Source organism: Danio rerio, chromosome 16 (genome assembly GCF_049306965.1).
Source record: "Danio rerio strain Tuebingen ecotype United States chromosome 16, GRCz12tu, whole genome shotgun sequence".
Lineage (NCBI taxonomy): Eukaryota > Metazoa > Chordata > Actinopteri > Cypriniformes > Danionidae > Danio > Danio rerio.
This window is the reverse complement of record NC_133191.1, coordinates 40,280,263-40,297,898: the sequence shown is the minus strand read 5'-3', so window position 1 is coordinate 40,297,898 and position 17,636 is coordinate 40,280,263. Positions and strand designations below refer to the sequence as shown.

The 17,636-nt window shown below is 35.6% G+C and overlaps 2 protein-coding genes across 8 annotated transcripts in view; one reads left to right on the top strand and one right to left on the bottom strand.

Moving 5' to 3' along the window:
* The window catches only part of LOC141378256 (serine/threonine-protein kinase pim-2-like), an 83,144-nt gene that overhangs the window by 47,015 nt on the left and 18,493 nt on the right, over window positions 1-17,636 (top strand). The gene's annotated exons all lie outside the window — the stretch shown is intronic.
* LOC141378253 (uncharacterized) overlaps window positions 1-17,636 on the bottom strand; it is a 62,941-nt gene that overhangs the window by 33,530 nt on the left and 11,775 nt on the right. Inside the window, exons 5-9 of one of the 2 annotated variants that reach the window (XM_073926319.1) lie at window positions 12,917-13,087; window positions 12,233-12,755; window positions 11,933-12,077; window positions 11,596-11,829; window positions 11,408-11,511 (exon numbers count right to left, since the gene is read on the bottom strand). The gene's annotated coding sequence lies outside the window, so the exon portion shown is untranslated. Of the gene's footprint in view, window positions 1-11,407; window positions 11,512-11,595; window positions 11,830-11,932; window positions 12,078-12,232; window positions 13,908-17,636 lie in introns of those variants that run through there. The other variant, XM_073926320.1, reaches the window with a different exon arrangement.

Sequence of the window (17,636 nt, the reverse complement as noted above, 5' to 3'; positions counted from 1 at the left end):
AAACGAATAATGAAAATAAATGAATAATGAAAATAGGCCTAAATAAATTATTTATTTAAAGACATTGCCGTACAGTACGTGAAACACTGAGAAAAATAAATTGACCTACCTTAAGCAGATCACTAAAAGTATAATAAAAATATTTTTATATATTATATATATTTATATATTATTTTATTTTTAATAATTTAGTTTCAGTTCTGTTCAGTTTTTTTTTTTTTTTTTTTTTACTTATGGCTCAGTATGTTTTGTATTTTAACTTCATATTCAGTCACCTTGCATATGTGTGTGAAATATAATGCCGCATAACCGCGGAAAAAGAAGAAAAAGCTGTCAAAGGTTAGAGCTAATTCATCAAAATTAGCTATATTAAAATACAGCATTTATGTTAATACTGGCAGAGTGTGAACAAACTCAAGGCTAAGATATGCGCTTGCCTTTTAATGCATTTGCGGCCTTTTTATAGGCTACAGGCAACTATGTATAATAATGTTTTTTTTTTTTTTTTTTTTGTATGGTAAAGGACAATGCACATTATGTTATTGATGTAAACTTAGGCTAAAACTTACCATTGATAAACGTGACCTACCTCAAGCAGATCACTTAAAGTATAAAAAAAATAAAGTAGGCTATATGTATATATATATATATATATTCTTAATAAACTTCACAGCCACAAATATAAAAAACACAACTTGTATTAAAACTGGGCGAGGATTAGAAAGAATACGATGCTTGTTATATAATTTAAATTTTGATTCCAATTTCTGCAAGCACATTTTTTCACTCGCTACTCTGCCAGAAACTTCGCCGCCGGAGAGCACCTCAATAATGTAAACATTTGTTTAAAGATGGAGCGCAAGATGTGCCGAGTGGCAACATGTGAAGAACGATGGCAAAGCTAAGTGTGATTATTGTAATAAACTAAGTTATAAAGCAGAGTCCCGACCAACAGGACTAAGCATATGCGGTTGGCTCATTCTTTACGAATATAGAATTAAAATAATGGCGCGTTAGGTTCACAAAGCAGCGCATTCTCTCCGCCTCATCGTTTAACCAGCGGGACACGCTGCTGAAGCAGGAGAGACACTCCGTCATTCATAATCTTAGCTGATGTATCGGAGTCGAATGAATATATCAAAGAGGAATTTTCTTTTAACAGTCCCGATATGTTTAATCTTTTTATTTATTTTTTTTTCGTGTCATTTCTCTTCAGCAAATTATATATATTTTTAAAGCTGCTTGATTCTTTTAAAACCGAAAGCAGAGCCCGTGGTGTTTTTCCATAAGATACTCCTTTATGAATGTTTTAATTTTTTATTAAAGTCTTTAATGTGCATTTTGATAGTTTTATTTTATTTCAAGCAGCATCTAAATGCGAATTTATCCTCAAAACTTGGCATGAGAGCGATGCAAGTCATGTGTGGCATAATTGCCTTTTTTCCCTGCGCGTGCGAGATCAATTTCTGATATTTTTGCAACTAAAATAAAAGCATAAACATTCAGTACAAATAAGTAGTCTTAAATAAATAAATAAATAAATAAATAAATAAATAAATGAATAAAGCTGTCTTTTAACCTAAATATAGAGAGATGTTCAGTGTTTGCTATTTTGACAGGACTAAGACAAGACTTTTTCATTTATGTTTTTACTTACATTTTCGTTGTTGTATATAGTTTACTATCTCATTTTATGTCTCAACAATTGTAGATAATAATAAACGAATAATGAAAATTAATGAATAATGAAAATAGGCCTAGATATATTATTTATTTAAAGACATTGCCGACATTGAGCTTAAGTTGAATGCAGCTTCATCAAAAGCAATAAATAAATAAATAAATAAATTGACCTATTTTAAGCAGATTATAATAAAAATATTTTTTGCCGCAGGACATAAATTAAGTCTAGCAGGTTTATTTTTTAATAATTTAGTTTCAGTTCAGTTTTTTTTTTTCTTCAAAACGTCAATGTTCTCCTTTAAAGTAGCTATAACTGTTGTTTTGTTTTTTTACTTAATGGCTCAGTATGTTTTGTATTTGAATTTCAATTTCAGTCACCTTGCATATGCGTGTGAAATATAATGCAAGCATAACCGCTGAAAAAGAAGAAAAAGCTGTCAGTTAGAGCTAATTTGTAACGGGGAGACTGACACGGAGGGATCCATTTTGCAGTATTTATTAAGTCACACTTAAACATCAACACCTCGCACGGATGTGCGAACATACAACATACAACTCAACGATGATCAGCAGGTAACAGAGGCAGAGTGATTACCAGGTTTGAGTCAAGGGCAGGCAGCGTGGTTCAGAGTCCGTAATACAGGCTTTAGTCCGGGGCAGGCAGCGAGAATCAGTGTCCGTGTAATCAGGCTTTAGGTCGAGGGCAGGCAGAAGACAGAGCAGAGTCGAGGAACGGGCTGAAGTGGTAAACGGGAGATCAGGCAGGATAGAACGCTCAGAAATGCTGGCCGGGGCTAAACAAGACTTCGCAATGAAGTGTGTGTGTGAGCTGCTTATGTGTGGTACGTGGGTCATTAGTGAGATGGAGAACAGGTGTGCTGGGATCTGAGTGAGAAGGATGACGTAATGGTTAGAAGTCCGGAGATGGTGACCTCTGCTGGTCAGCGAGGGGAATGACTGGGACCGAGTCGGTGACATAATTCATCGAAATAAGCTATATTAAAATACAGCATGCATGTTAATACAGGCAGAATGTGAACAAACTCAAGGTACGGCTAATATGCGCTTGCTTTTTAATGCATTTAAAAAGATTTGCGGCCATTTTATAGGCTACAGGCTATGGTGTATAACAATGTTTTTTTTTTTTTTATTTGTATGGTAAAGGACAATGCACATTGATTTGAAACTTTTAATTGCATTTTTATGTCCTGTAAATAATAAAAGTTGAATCAGATTAATAAAATCGAATCTGAATACCTGCAAACGGGGCCACGGTTACTTTTTTTTCACTGACTGGCATGACTGGCAAACGCGTCAGAAAAAAAACTGCTGAATCTCTGCAAATATTTGGTTAACTTATAAAACAAATGTATGGTTTAGTGATGTTGGTAATGCATAAAAAATTGCAAAGCAGAATTATTAAAGTTATTATTTCATTGATCTGAACATAACCATTTATAGTATAATTACTAACCCGTCGTCTAAAATATTAAAATAATAGTCTATTATTTTATTCGTGGCTAGAGCTTGATTAAATTGATTAACAAGCCATGTGCTTTTGTTTGTTTGTTCTCGGTACTGGGTATACGCAAAACATTTTCTAAAATGTCAAGCAGTATTTGTCTATAGCTTTAATTAATTCAAAATATTAAAAATAACAATAATAAAATTATAAAAATACAAAGATAAATAGAGCAGCATTTTGCTAATTATAATAGTCCTTTATATTTATATACATGTGTTTTTGCATATTCGTTATTTCACTTGATGCATTCGTTATTTAATGTTTGAATACTGAAATAAAAAGCCATCGTTTAAAAGGTTATTTCACCATCAAAATGTAGCCTGTTATATGTATCATTAAGGTTTTATATAAAACTGCTGTGCAGTGTAAATGGGACCTTAATACAGTTTAAAGCGAAGTTGTCTGTAAGGATGATGGGCATGGCATGTCTATTGTTGTGGCTCGCGTTGTGAATATTAGAAAATAACTGTCGGGTGAAGGCTTTATGGTCGTGCGGAATTGTCTGCTGCTGTCATGGCTCAGCAGGCAACACCCTATTCAGCTAGGCTATGTTCGGTGTTTTTATGTACAAATTCGTTTTGGCGAATGCTAGAGATACAGATAATACAGATATTTTAAATAACAAGTAGTTCAGTCCAGAAGTGGCTGTGCATAGAAACATTCATTTTCATAAGGCCCCATATTTAATGCGGTTTGGTTTTAAAACGCATAGGTTTTGCTACGGTTACACCATCCGTCCTCGGGAGTTTTGGATTTTGTGTAACCATGTTTGTGGAAAACACTTGAGGGTGGAGACATACCCCTTCCCCCATCTCATAACCAAAAGCTTGTCTTTCAGGTGTTAATGGGCATCAGTGAGACCGAAATCATGTCGCATTTCCACTGTCGGTCTATAGCTCGCAGCGCGTAACGCAAACCCAGCCCCCAGAACGTCCCCCGACTGTTGGCATCGTGCATCCGTTAATAACTCGGTAGAAAATGTATTTTATAACATCCTCATTTAGACACAGTCAAACATTCAGCCCAAATGCACTGGAGAGACCTGAAACGTGTTCCCAAAAATGTTCTGTTTGCACAATTTGATTATTATCATCATATCCAAATACTTTATAAATAATATTCTAAACCTTCTCTGGTGTTTATTGTTTTTAGAAAATATCTAAAATCTTTTAAAAGAAAATATCTTGTAAAATAAAAGTTTGATTTGGCTTTAACGGTTTTATTTATGTAGGCTATATAGGCCTACCTAAACTGTTATAGCTTGATTTTGCTTGTTTTATATTGGTTTATTTATTTAATGCGATTTTATTATATCCGATAATGTAATTCTTTAAATTATATTTCAATGTGGCTGAGGCTTATCAAGATATGACACTTGTTTTGAGTCTACAAAAGGTAATTTGTAAAGTTTTATGTCTTTCTGTTGTATTCATATGGTGTATTATCTGCAAAATAAATAACAAAAAGAAAGAAGCCGCTAGCAGCATCAACAGAGCTGTGAAGAGAGCGCTCTTTTGCTCGGTCTCTCATACACAACCTTTATGTCTGCTGTGTCTTTGTGTAGATTATTATGCGTTATTGAAACATCAAGGGGGACGCAGCAAAATCACTTATACATTAAAATTGTATTATTCTATGCAACAGCCTTACATTTAAAACGGAAACATAAGGGCGATTATAAGCAAAAAGACCTCAGCCTATAAGTCTAGATGTTTTCTTTTCCTTTTTTATTTATTTGTTTATGTGTTTGGCACATGTGTGCGATAGAAAAACTAGTGTAATTACGGCAAGCCATCTTTCCCAGACTCGGGGCAAATTCCGCCTTTCCTTTTACTCCGTCCCGAAGCCCCAGCTGGCCCTCCTGCCATCCACTGCGTAAAACATATGCTGGATAAGTTGACGGTTCATTCCGCTGTGGCGATCACAGACTAATAAAGGGACTAAACCGAAAAAAAAATAATGAATGATGAATGAATGAATAAATTAATAATAATAAAATAAAAATATGGTAATAATAAACACAAATGCCGCGTAAGCGGTCTTTTTTATTTTTAGAGATGGTACATTTGAATTGCCTTCAAATGATGGATCTGCGACAGAGAAACTAGGGGTTTTGGGGGACATGCATCACTATATCCTTTTTTCCCCAAACTGTGCATAGTTCAGCTGCAAGTTACTGTACGTCTTTTTTTGAAAAAGCACCCCATGTCCGCTAGTGCCGCGCGCCTCTTTCTCTGGGCAAAAATGAGTTGATTTTTAAAATAATAAATATATAGATTAATTAAATTTTCAGCAAAAGAGACATTTATTTCATATTTCACTATGCATTTCATCTGATCTTTATAGCTTAATTAAACACATATTGTCAAAACCCACACATAGGCCTATTGTATGAAAATGAAAAGGGCATTTTTTGTTATTATTAGACTATTATTTGTTATTTGTTGCCTAGGCTATTTTCACATTTGAGGTGCTTTATTGGCATGACAAGTAACTGTACATTCGTTTTGCCAAAGCAGTGCGCGTCTCACAAACAAGACAGTGCAAAAAGGGCAGTAGTGAAAACAAATATGAAAATAACATATAATAAAAAAAGATTAATAAAAATAAAAATAGAATAAAAAAAATAATAATAAAAATAGATTTTTGATAACATTAAACAGGATAAAGGTAATAATAGTAGCCTATTATCAAAAGTAAGTCCACATAAAGAGTTCCAGTATTTGTGTGTTGGAGACAGGAGCGGGTATTGTTGGGTGAACACACAGCAGCACACACACTCCCCCAGTAAGATGGGTTCTGTTCGACAGGGACTCAAAGTTGTTTTGTATGTGTTGGATTATCGGGTAGAATTTCTCCCGGATCTCGGAGTATTTAGTGCACTCAGTTAGGATATGCAGCTCCGTCTCAATCAGCTGCTGAGGGCACAGCCGCTTCTCCACCGGCAGCCATGTTTTTTTTGTGCCGGCCCGTCTTTACGGCTAGCTGATGTCCGCTGCCCGCTTCTAACATGTTAGAAAATACTGCAAATCAAGCTGTCGGTATCTCCCCGCGGTTGAAATTGTTCGTTATTCGGAAAAAAAGAAGAATAAATATCAGCGCGCAGTAGTTGCTTTCTAGATCATTTTAGGCCTATATTCAGCTGTTTTAATCTTGCAATTCTGATAATTAGAGATAATGTCTGTTTTTATCAACTTGTCTGTCATTTATTTCTCATTTGCTACTTATTTTATTAATTTGTTGATGTTATTAGTCTTGTATATGCATATCTAAAATCCTTTGGCATTCAAATTTGCTTTGAACTTGAAAGAGAGAAAGAATCGGATTTTACCTGTCAGAGCACATTGCATATGCTTTTTTTGAAATAACATTTATTTAACAAATATTTTAGCACATCGAAAGTAATTAAATTACCTGTCTTTTGATTAAAACCTTTATGCAAAAAGATCAGAAAAAAAGGCAATATGCGACACATGACATGCATCGCTCTCATGCCACGTTTTGAGGATAAATTCGCTTTTAGGTGCTGCTATGAATAAAATAAAACTATTAAAAAGCACATTAAAGACTACTCATAAATTAAAACATTCATAAAGGAGTATCTTATGAAAAAACACCAATTACCGGGGTCTGCTTTTGGTTTTAAAAGAATCAAGCAGCTTTAAAAATATAATTTGCTGAAGAGAAATGACAGGGAAAAAAAGATTGAACATATCGGGACTGTTAAAAGAACATTCCTCTTTGAATTATTCTTTCGAGTCCGACACATCAGCTAAGATTATGAACGACGGAGTGTCTCTCCTGCTTCAGTGGCGTGTCCAGCTGGTTATAAACGAGGAGGCGGAGAGAATGCGCTGCTTAGTTTCGGCTCGATATATTTAAATAAAAACTAACAACGAGTTGCTTATAACGCTCAAAAAGTTAAACTCAAATGCACAACCCTTGTTGGTTGCACCTGCGGGATGCACAATGAACCTAACGCGCCATTATTTTAATTCTATATTCGTGAAGAATGAGCCAACCGCATATGCTTAGTCCTGTTGGTCGGGACTCTGCTTTATAACTTATTAGTTTATTACAATAATCACACTTAGCTTTGCCATCGTTCTTCACCACATAGCCACTCAACACATCTTGCGGTCCATCTTTAATGTTTAGATTATTGAAGGTGCTATTGACGTTTTGAGAAAAAAATTAATAGTACTGAAACTAAATTATTGAAAATAAACTTGCGGGAGTTCATTTATGTCCTGCGGCAACATTATTTTTATTACACTTTAAGTGATCTGCTTGAGGTAGGTCACGTTTATCAATGGTAAGTTTTAGCCTAAGTTTACATCAATAACATAATGTGCATTGTCCTTTACCATACAAAAAAAAAAAAAAAAACCATTATTATACACCAGTTGCCTGTAGCCTATAAAAAGGCTGCAAATATTTTTAAATGCATTAAAAGGCAAGCACATAGCTTAGCCTTAGTTTGTTCACACTCTGCCTGTATTAACATAAATGCTGTATTTTAATATAGCTAATTTTGATTAATTAGCTTTAACTGACAGCCTTTTCTTCTTTTTCCGCGGTTATGCGGCATTATATTTCACACGCATATGCAAGGTGACTGAATATGAAATTAAAATACAAAACATACTGAGCCATTAAGTAAAAAAACAAAACAAAACAACAGTTATACTTTAAAGCAGAACATTGACGTTTTAAAACAAAAAACGGAACTGAAACTAAATTATTAAAAATAAACCTGCCAGACTTAATTTATGTCCTATTTTCATTATTCATTTATTTTCATTATTCGTTTATTATTATTATGTACTATAATTGAAACATAAAATGAGATCGTAATTATAATCAACAACGAAAATGTAAATAAAAACGTAAATTAAAAATACAAATGAACATGTCTAGTCTTAGTTCTATCAAAACAGCAAACACTACATCTCTCTATATTTAGACTAAAAGACTGCTTTATTTATTTATTTATTTATTTATTTAAGACTAAATATTTGTACTGAATGTTTGTGCTTTCATTTTAGTTGTCTTTCATTTCTTCAATTCTATTTTCCAAAACGAATCCTCTTTGCACTTAATAAGTTTACAATAAACCAGGTAAACAAAATTTAAATGTAAGTTGAGGTGATCGCAAGTTCACAACTGTGAGGTGATGTGCTCTACCGGCAGGATAATCTATATTATTTTGCTGTTTTTTATATGCCCACGTTTAAGATTTGAGATTATAACATTGCCATGATAGTCAAAGAAATCAAAACATTATTTTCACCCCAACGCAATTTAATCGGGCACTGAAGGCTAATAACTTAATTCTTATATTTGCTTTTTGACTTCTCACCATGTATCTTTTCTACAGCATAGTATAGTGTAAGAGCATGTCTATTACCAGAAAAACTAAATTAAAATTATATTTTAATTGAACACATCACATCACATACAGTAAGCTACGCCTACAGAACAGTCTGTTTAGCATTGTGAAAAGGCAAAGCTGAATATCTGTGGTTAAAGTGCCACCCAGCGGTCAAATGCTGCTGGCGCATCAAGTACCGCCGTCGCCGCGGTATGAATGGCGGCACAAGGAACACATTGAAGTAGTAACATCTGTATGTCCTTTTGGATGGTAAATATTTTAAGTGGTTTGATTTCTATTGAGTTTATTTTAGGTAACTATCAGAGGAGGGTAGAAACTTATTTGTACTCGTGTAGCTTGATGACTAGCATATACTGTATACACCAGAATGCATAAAGGGTTATAATAAGGGAGAAGATCATTGTATGGACACTGTCACAATATGTGGATGATTGAATTATCTACAGCTTCACAGAGCTCTAGTTCAATTAAAAGACTTAACTGGAGACCATTGCTCCAAACAGTGAGATGATGACTGTTTTTAGTGTTGACTGGATAGAGAATAATTCTGTAAACAAGCACAGTTGAGAAACTATGATGAGTAGATGATTAGAGGTAGCATCAGGAGCAGATTATGAAGCAGGGATATTTATTACATCTGTGACAAGAGAAGTATTTCCTAAATTTTGAAATGCCTTCAGAAATAAGTTCATAATGGGTTTGCATTCATAAAGTAATCATGAAGTTAATGAGTGATAAATAAATAAAAACATCTAAAGGAGTATGAAAAATTATGAATAAAACAAAAGAGAGAGTAATTGTATTATGCTCAGTTACCAGAAATGGCTGAAAGAGATGAAGATGATCCAACAAGACCAACCCTCAATGAAATATGTGAAAATAATAAACTTAATGGGATTAATGTGTTTACAAGTGCATTGGTGAGTGATGGCATGGAAACTGACAGAAACAAGCATCTAACACCACATCGCATGAACTGCTATTGGGTCGACCCTTGAAAGAAACCTTGAAAGAAACCTTGCAAGAAACAGCATGACCCTTGCAAGAAACCACATGAAACTTTGCATAAAACCTGGCATATAATCTCACCTATAACCTTGCACATAACCTCTTGGAATGGTTTGCAAAGATGTCTAATGCAGTAGGGACTTTAATAAAGAAACAATTAATTGCCATGTGCATAGCGATATCTGTGCAGGAAACCAGAAAGGAGCCATGTGAGAGAGCAGAGATATAAGGTCCAATTGGTCCAGCTGATCGAGTCTATCTGTGGATGCTCTGGAGAGCTCAGGAGGAAAGGACCATATCTGGATGAGGGCAAATCCAACAGCTGCCAAAGTGGATGCCATTGATGAGGTACCAATGCCTCAAAGGAGCAAAAGGGAACAACTCCAGCAAGGGAAAGCTGACTGGAAACAGAGGAGCCTGAATATTCCAAAGCTCTAAACTACTAAGTGCCACGTGTGGAAGCAAGAGTTTATCAGAACAAAGAAAAGAGTGATTCTGATAATGTGCCTGAATACCACATACAGAAGTGCCACAAGTCAAGGGATGATGAATGCACAACTGCAGATTTCAGAACTCAGACTCTCAACCACACATCTCCATTAACAACTTTTCAAAGTCTAATGAAGATGCTGATAGCTTGGAATAAGAGAAACAAGGATGAGCAAAGATCAAGATCAACATTTGATGCTTTTTACATTTGCATATTGATTTTGTTTGCATATTGCTTTCATGGTACCTATATATAATATCACTTCAGTATATTCTACATGAGTGTGAAAACTAGCAGCTAGCACTGAACCAACTGAATACTTATGCTTAAAACATTGTTGTCTTTGATGTGTTAAGAGAAAAACAGAGTACAGTCTTTTACTTCCTTCAAATCAAAAGTAAAAGGGAAGATGTTTGGCTGGACTTCTGTCAAAGTACAGTGGCATAATCTAGTCAATTGATAACAGCTATGTGGCTAATATCAGTCACTAGATAGAGGTAATTAAGAGAACTGGATTATGAAATTGCACTTTGGGGTTAAAAGACAATAATATTAAGACTAAAGTCTTAAGAGGAGGGATTGAAGAAGATTTTATTCTCTCTGTATGAAGTATTTTCTAAGTGTAAAGCAGTTAATTTTCTCTTCTCAAAATGTATGTAGTGTTTGCAGCAAACATGCCAGCCTGTGTTAAAAATACAGTGATATGTCTGTGTAAGATGAGTATGCCTGCACAGGAGCAACACTAGGAGAAGGCTGAGTGACTGATTGTGTAGAATGACTGAATATGTAAAGCACTGATTATTTATGTTAAATACTTCTATGAAGCTATATGTGTCAGAAGTTAGAATGAGTAACATATTATCAAGTTATTATCCTATCATGACAATGTATGTAAACACTTAGTTCCTTTGCATAAGTTGCATCTATACTTTACTGACATAGACCTGTAACATCTCTGTTGACATGAGCTAGTGGGCTGAGAGCCAAGAATAGCAGGACCCCTTAGACTAAAAACCTATTCAAAAATGGTCAAGAGTTAAAAAGAGACTTAGGGGTGTGTCAAATAATCCTGTATAAAAATTGTAACAAACACACTGAAACTTTAGAAGGTGTCCAGGAGAGACTTCAGAAAGCTCTGGGGTCTGCTCTGCTCTTTCTCGGCTTTATTATGGAGAATAAAGTCTATTTTCTGATATTCAAAACCTCTGGTCTGATAATTTGTAATTAATGAGAAGTCAATATTTACCACAACACATATTGATCTACAATTCAAGTGAAGTAGAATATTACCAATATGAAGTAACACCTGTTCTAAGGTCCTTTTCATTAGCTCCTCCTTCAGTCTGGTCCACACTTCATTTGTCACTTTTGACTTGAATCTGGGATGCAAGGCTGTGCCCTCTCATCCATCTGATATTCAAGACAAAAACACTGAGTCAATCACTGAATAATTCTAATGAAAACAAGAGCAAATTCAGCAGGATTACACTGCACCCCTGGTATCTTTTTGAGAGGTCATTCCAGATAGGGTCCTTGATGGTCTTTGTGAAGGAGGAGTCCTCTTTATTCACTGTGAAGTGGTGCTGGAGCTTATTTAAGATAGGCAGAATCTGACCCAAGTTTTGGCTCCTTTCAGCAGAGACGCAGAGGGTTGAAGTGTAAAGTATCTTTGTAATTTTGACAAACTCTTCTGCTTTTCTAAAATCCTCATCAGAAATTCTCTGCAGTCTGTAAAATATGATCAGATTCATTAGCTGGACTATAGATTCATGAGCAAAATCGTTTACACTGAAAATTGAATAAGCATTTAAAATGAGAACAGAGTTTTTACCTGTCCTTGTCCATTAATTTCTTAAGACGATGGTCCATGGAGGTGGCCTGGAAGGCAGGGAACTGCTCTAGGAATCGCTCCACCATGAGGAATAAGCTATTCCACCTTGTTTTCACATCAAGGATGACAGCATGTTCTGGAAGACCTAAAATGGGAAAGAGAAATTTATGTTTGTGTTGGTTATCAAAGTGGCTGTTTATTTGCAGAAATGTTTTACTGCATGATTTAGCAAAGGATTTTTATTAACTATTTGGCCAAAGAGTTTTGCACTAAGGTTCAACTATTCTGATTTCTACCTACCGAGAAGATGCTGCTTCTCTTTAAGGATAGGTTTAGCCAGGGTGGATCTTTTCAGCCACACCACCATTGCTCTGATCCTTCCTGCCCACTGTGAGACTGAGGTAATTGTGGAAAGCTTCTGAGCAGCAATATTGAGAGTGTGAGCAAAGCAGCCAATTTTTTTAATACTCATCTCTTTTTACTGCTACATCCATGTTTGCTGCATTGTCACAGCAACTACTCTATCCTTTATATTAAATTCATCAAGAATATCTCTTATCTCTTCTGCTAAAATGTCCCCTGTCTGGGATGTGTATACTGCCCTTGTATGTCTTTCATGGAACCCTCTCTGACAAAGTGAAGTGACACTGTCAGGTAGTGGTCCTGTGCAATGCTGATCCAGCCATCAGCAGTCACAGCCACATCTCTCACATCTTGCAACTCTTTCTTGATATTTTCTTTTTCAACTGCAGGTATGAGGGTATTTGAGAGCATGTCTCGGCTGGGGGACTGATATCTGGGGTTTAAAGTGCTTATCATCTCCCTATATTTGACATCATCAAACACAAAAAAGTAACATTAGCATTATTTTATCATTGTTGCTTACTATAAAAAGATTTAAAAATTATCTAGGTTAAGAGACTACCTACAAACATGGCCAACAGCCTTAATGGTAATAATATTACAACATCATTTACAGCTTACTGTTCTTAGCTCCACCATGAAGCCTCCACAGGAGAAAAAGGCAGCAAACTTTTAACAATAAAATTTGTAACGGCCCTGTGGCATTCATCTTTCCTTTCCTTGTTCATTTTTCTGCCAGTGCAATGGATTATCACTTGATGGTATCCTAATTCCAGGGTCAGCAGGAGCAGACTATAACATTAATGTGAAGAAAACTTGAAAGCTAAACTGTTAATGCAGCCAAGGATAAGGACATTTAAATAAGACAAGTTTAATGTGAGGTAAACTTTATCATTTACCGTTAACCTTAAAGCATTTTAGTATCAATTTAGCTAGGTATTTAAAGCCATCGGATCAGTACATAACGCTGCACAGCATACATTAGGTCCAAAAAAAGAATGAATACATTTTCCCCGCACAAACTTAGGCCCCGTTCACACTGTCAGGTCTTGATGCCCAATTCAGATTTTTTTGTCTGTCCGTTTACACGTTCTTTTAATTGTGACCCATATCGAATTCATGCGTTTACACTTGCCATACAACCTATGATGCATGCATAAAGGCGGGTCCTAGCATCTGTGCCACACTAGCCACGATGGAAGAAATTTTCTTTTTAGCTCTACGAAATACGTGGTGTAGTATAAGCAGCAAATGGTTCAGTCCAGATTTACCCCCACGCAGTTTATGTAATGGTACGGCCCTGATGTGTGTGTGTGTGTAAGATGTAGCCTGTGTGCGCACTGGTGTTAAAGGGAATAAAGTTGTTCTATGTGTAGCCCGCAGTGCGTGCATTGATAACGTTAATAGCGTAAAAATTACAACACGAATTTGCCCAACTTGAAAATGATTTTGAGGCGAAGGAGGTGGCGAAGGGCCTGCATCGCAGCTAGCGCTTATTGTTTATATGCTGTATGATGTCCTACACCACTGAGAGGAATTTGTGGTACGAGAGAGATCTCAGGTCTAGTGGGAGCAAATAATGGCGACTGACCACCGTCCTCCATGTTTCCTTTGTTGTTGTTGTTTTTTCCCACGTCGGAATATCCACACACGCTCTCTCTTCCACATTGCACCACATTGTCACAAGTTTAAGCAAAAAAAATCGGAATTGGGTCACATTTAACTGGTAGTGTAATCTGGGCCTTAGCTTTAACGGTACACAAGCAAGAAGTGCTAAAAACTGATTTTGTATGTCTGTTTGCCTTTCGGAGCCCCAACCATCGCGCAGTTATCCTCATCAGTCATGGAAGACGACGCTTGTGGTGGGCACGTTGTTGGAGGCCCTGAGTCAGGAAAATACTAAGAGGATGAAGATAATGACTGCGTCGGAGCAACTTTCTGCTCGTAAATTAATTCTGTGTACTGTCACGGGGACTCTGCAGATATCATAATGTCAAATTTAAGACCTTTTACGACCTTTTTAGGACCATTAAGTATTACATTTAAGACCTATATCGCAATATCAAAAACACACGAGAGAAAATGTAAAAGCATTAAATTAGGGGTAAAACAAAGTTATTTAAATTGAACAGTGGTAAAGTCAGATTAAATGCACCGTTGAACTACAGAAAAAACAAACATCTTATGCAGATTTATACTTTCACCTGGCACCGCATCGCACAACTCACAAAACAGATTAAGGCTTTTATACTTGACACGTTCACCATTGAGATATTTTTTTTTAATGACAGGCGGCGCTCCAAAAAAACAGAAAGTAAAATCAGACGAATAAAAAGATAATCATTATCATTGAAGATGTTTTTGGGGGCCTCTTTTTTTGTTGTTTTAACAAACTTATCCCTCAGGTTTTTCCAAAGTTTTACAAAAACTTTCCTCCTTTCCGATGGCTGTTGCAATTTCTAGCCAATAATTATTGGTCATTCTGGCAAGCAGAAATGTAACCGTGATAGAAAATAGGTAATAATAGGTATAAATTAGGTATTTTAGGTATTATAGCTTACTGTACTATTCACTCTTTAAATAAATGCTACTATCAATCCCATTTTATCACTAAAATAAAGTGAACTAGTGTCTGCTGTAAAGTGTTTTGTAAAGTACTTCAATTACTCTGTTGTGGTAATTCTATAGTTGCTATTGTAACACAACTACAGTATGCTGAAGCTTCTTTGGAGAGCAAAAGCACGAAAGGAGTCTGACTGAGCGAGAGCAGATCATTCGCACGTGAGCAGCCAGTGTTTTGAGAGCTCGCAAGCAGTTTTGTCCATGAACAAAAGGAAACCGGCGCGCGAGCAGAGATTCGCTCTCTCGTATTACAGCACTTCTTACTTATAAAACTGCACTTGCGACGTTTGTCAGTGAAATCATGTTGCGTGCACTCAAAGCGAACTTCCGCAAACACAGCGATGATGTCACATTTGCCGCGCGCACTGGGTTTAATATCAGAAAGCTGATTGGCTATTGAAAGTTGACCTTTTTGTAGTTGTAATGCAAATTACAATTGGACTAGTGAAATAAAGAACTACAACACCCCAAAAACCTAGCAATAACAACAAAAATAAAGACCTGTGCAAAAATATTTAAGACCTAGAACAGCAAATTTAAGACTTTTTAAAGCCATAAATTTCGATTTTTTTATTTTAAGACTTTAACACTTTTTAAGACCCCGCGGGGACCCTGTGTCAGGTGTTTTATCATATTTGACGTGTTGCCAGTCTTGGTCGCGATAACTTTACAGATATTGCATCGTGCGCTGTTGCCGTCAATCTTTGCATAATGTAGCCATACTTTTGATTACTTAAACATCCTTTGCATTAAATGTATGCTATGCTCTAAAGTGTAGTAGTGTACGCATTACAGCCTCACATTTGACAAGCTCTGAGTGAGTGCGCGTGACCGTCGTAAACTACTGATTTTCAAGACAGCCTCGCTGCAGTCAATCACCAGCATTTGACCCGGTCACGTTAAGGATGGCTCAGATTTTCTAGCTCACTGACGTTGACAAGATTATACCCTTGAGTATCGAAATTTGGTACCGAACGCAAAAGAATTTTTCGATACTCGATAGTAGCAAGACGATTCGGTCGATACCCAGCCCTAATTGCAAGGTATTCACACACAAAGTAGGCCTACCTGAAACTTTGAATTAGAAAAAGCTTAATAATACATTGGACAGATCATCAACACACTGATTTCTCCTCTTTGTGCTGCTCAGTTTTTGAAAGTGTCCGATTGAGTTTCTTCTTCTGAGGGGAATACTTTAAGTGCTGCCAATAGTTAGTAAAGCCTGGCTTATTGTGGTCAAAGTAGTTGATTATATTAATAAAAGTGAAACTGACAGGAGCAGTATGGATTGTCATTCACTGAACTTGTCATTAACTAAACATGATGTAGCCTAATATAGGCTATTCTGAAACTGTGAATATTTTGCTGTCATTTTAATTATATTAAGACTTTATTCAACAGACCACTTTGTGTTTTGGCGCTGAAGCATATAAGTGGACCTTGTTTTAAACTTTCTCCGTCTCACTCAAAAAAGGAAACATAAGCTGGACCACAACATATATCAATGTCATAATGAATGCTCAAATAATGTAGCCTATAGTTTATAGCAAGCATCATGTTTAGTTAGATTGTGTGTTTGTCATATACAGTCAGCCTATAGGTCTGTTATTTTTACTAAAGAAGATTTACAGATGTTACTACTTCAATGTGTTCCTTGTGCCGCCATTCATACCGCGGCGATGGCGTTACTTGATGCGCCAGCAGCATTTGACCGCTGGGTGGCACTTTAACCACAGATATTCAGCTTTGCCTTTTCACAATGCTAAACAGACTGTTCTGTAGGCGTAGCTTACTGTGTGTGATGTGATGTGTTCAATTAAAATATAATTTTAATTGAGTTTTTCTGGTAATAGACATGCTCTTACACTATACTATGCTGTAGAAAAGATACATGGTGAGAAGTCAAAAAGCAAATATAAGAATTAAGTTATTAGCCTTCAGTGCCCGATTAAATTGCGTTGGGGTGAAAATAATGTTTTGATTTCTTTGACTATCATGGCAATGTTATTATCTCAAATCCTAAACATGCGCATATGAAAAACAGCAAAATAATATAGATTATCCTGCCGGTAGAGCACATCACCTCACAGTTGTGAACATGCGATCACCTCAACTTACATTTAAAATTTGTTTACCTGGTTTATTGTAAACTTTTTAAGTGCAAAGAGGATTCGTTTTGGAAAATACAATTGAAGAAATGAAAGACAACTAAAGTGAAAGCACAAACATTCAGTATAAATAAGTAGTCTTAAATAAATAAATAAATAAATATATATATAAATAAATAAATAAAGCAGTCTTTTAGTCTAAATATAGAGAGATGAAGTTTGCTATTTTGATAGGACTAAGACAAGATATTTTCATTTATGTTTTTAATTTACGTTTTTATTTACATTTTCGTTGTTGATTATATTTTACTATCTCATTTTATGTTTCAGTACATAATAATAAACGAATAATGAAAATAAATAAATAATGAAAATAGGACATAAATTAAGTCTGGCAGGTTTTTTTTTAATAATTTAGTTTCAGTTCCGTTTTTTTGTTTCAAAACGTCAATGTTCTGCTTTAAAGTATAACTGTTTTGTTTTGTTTTTTTACTTAATGGCTCAGTAAGTTTTGTATTTTAATTTCATATTCAGTCACCTTGCATATGTGTGTGAAATATAATGCCGCATAACCGCGGAAAAAGAAGAAAAGGCTGTCAGTTAAAGCTAAT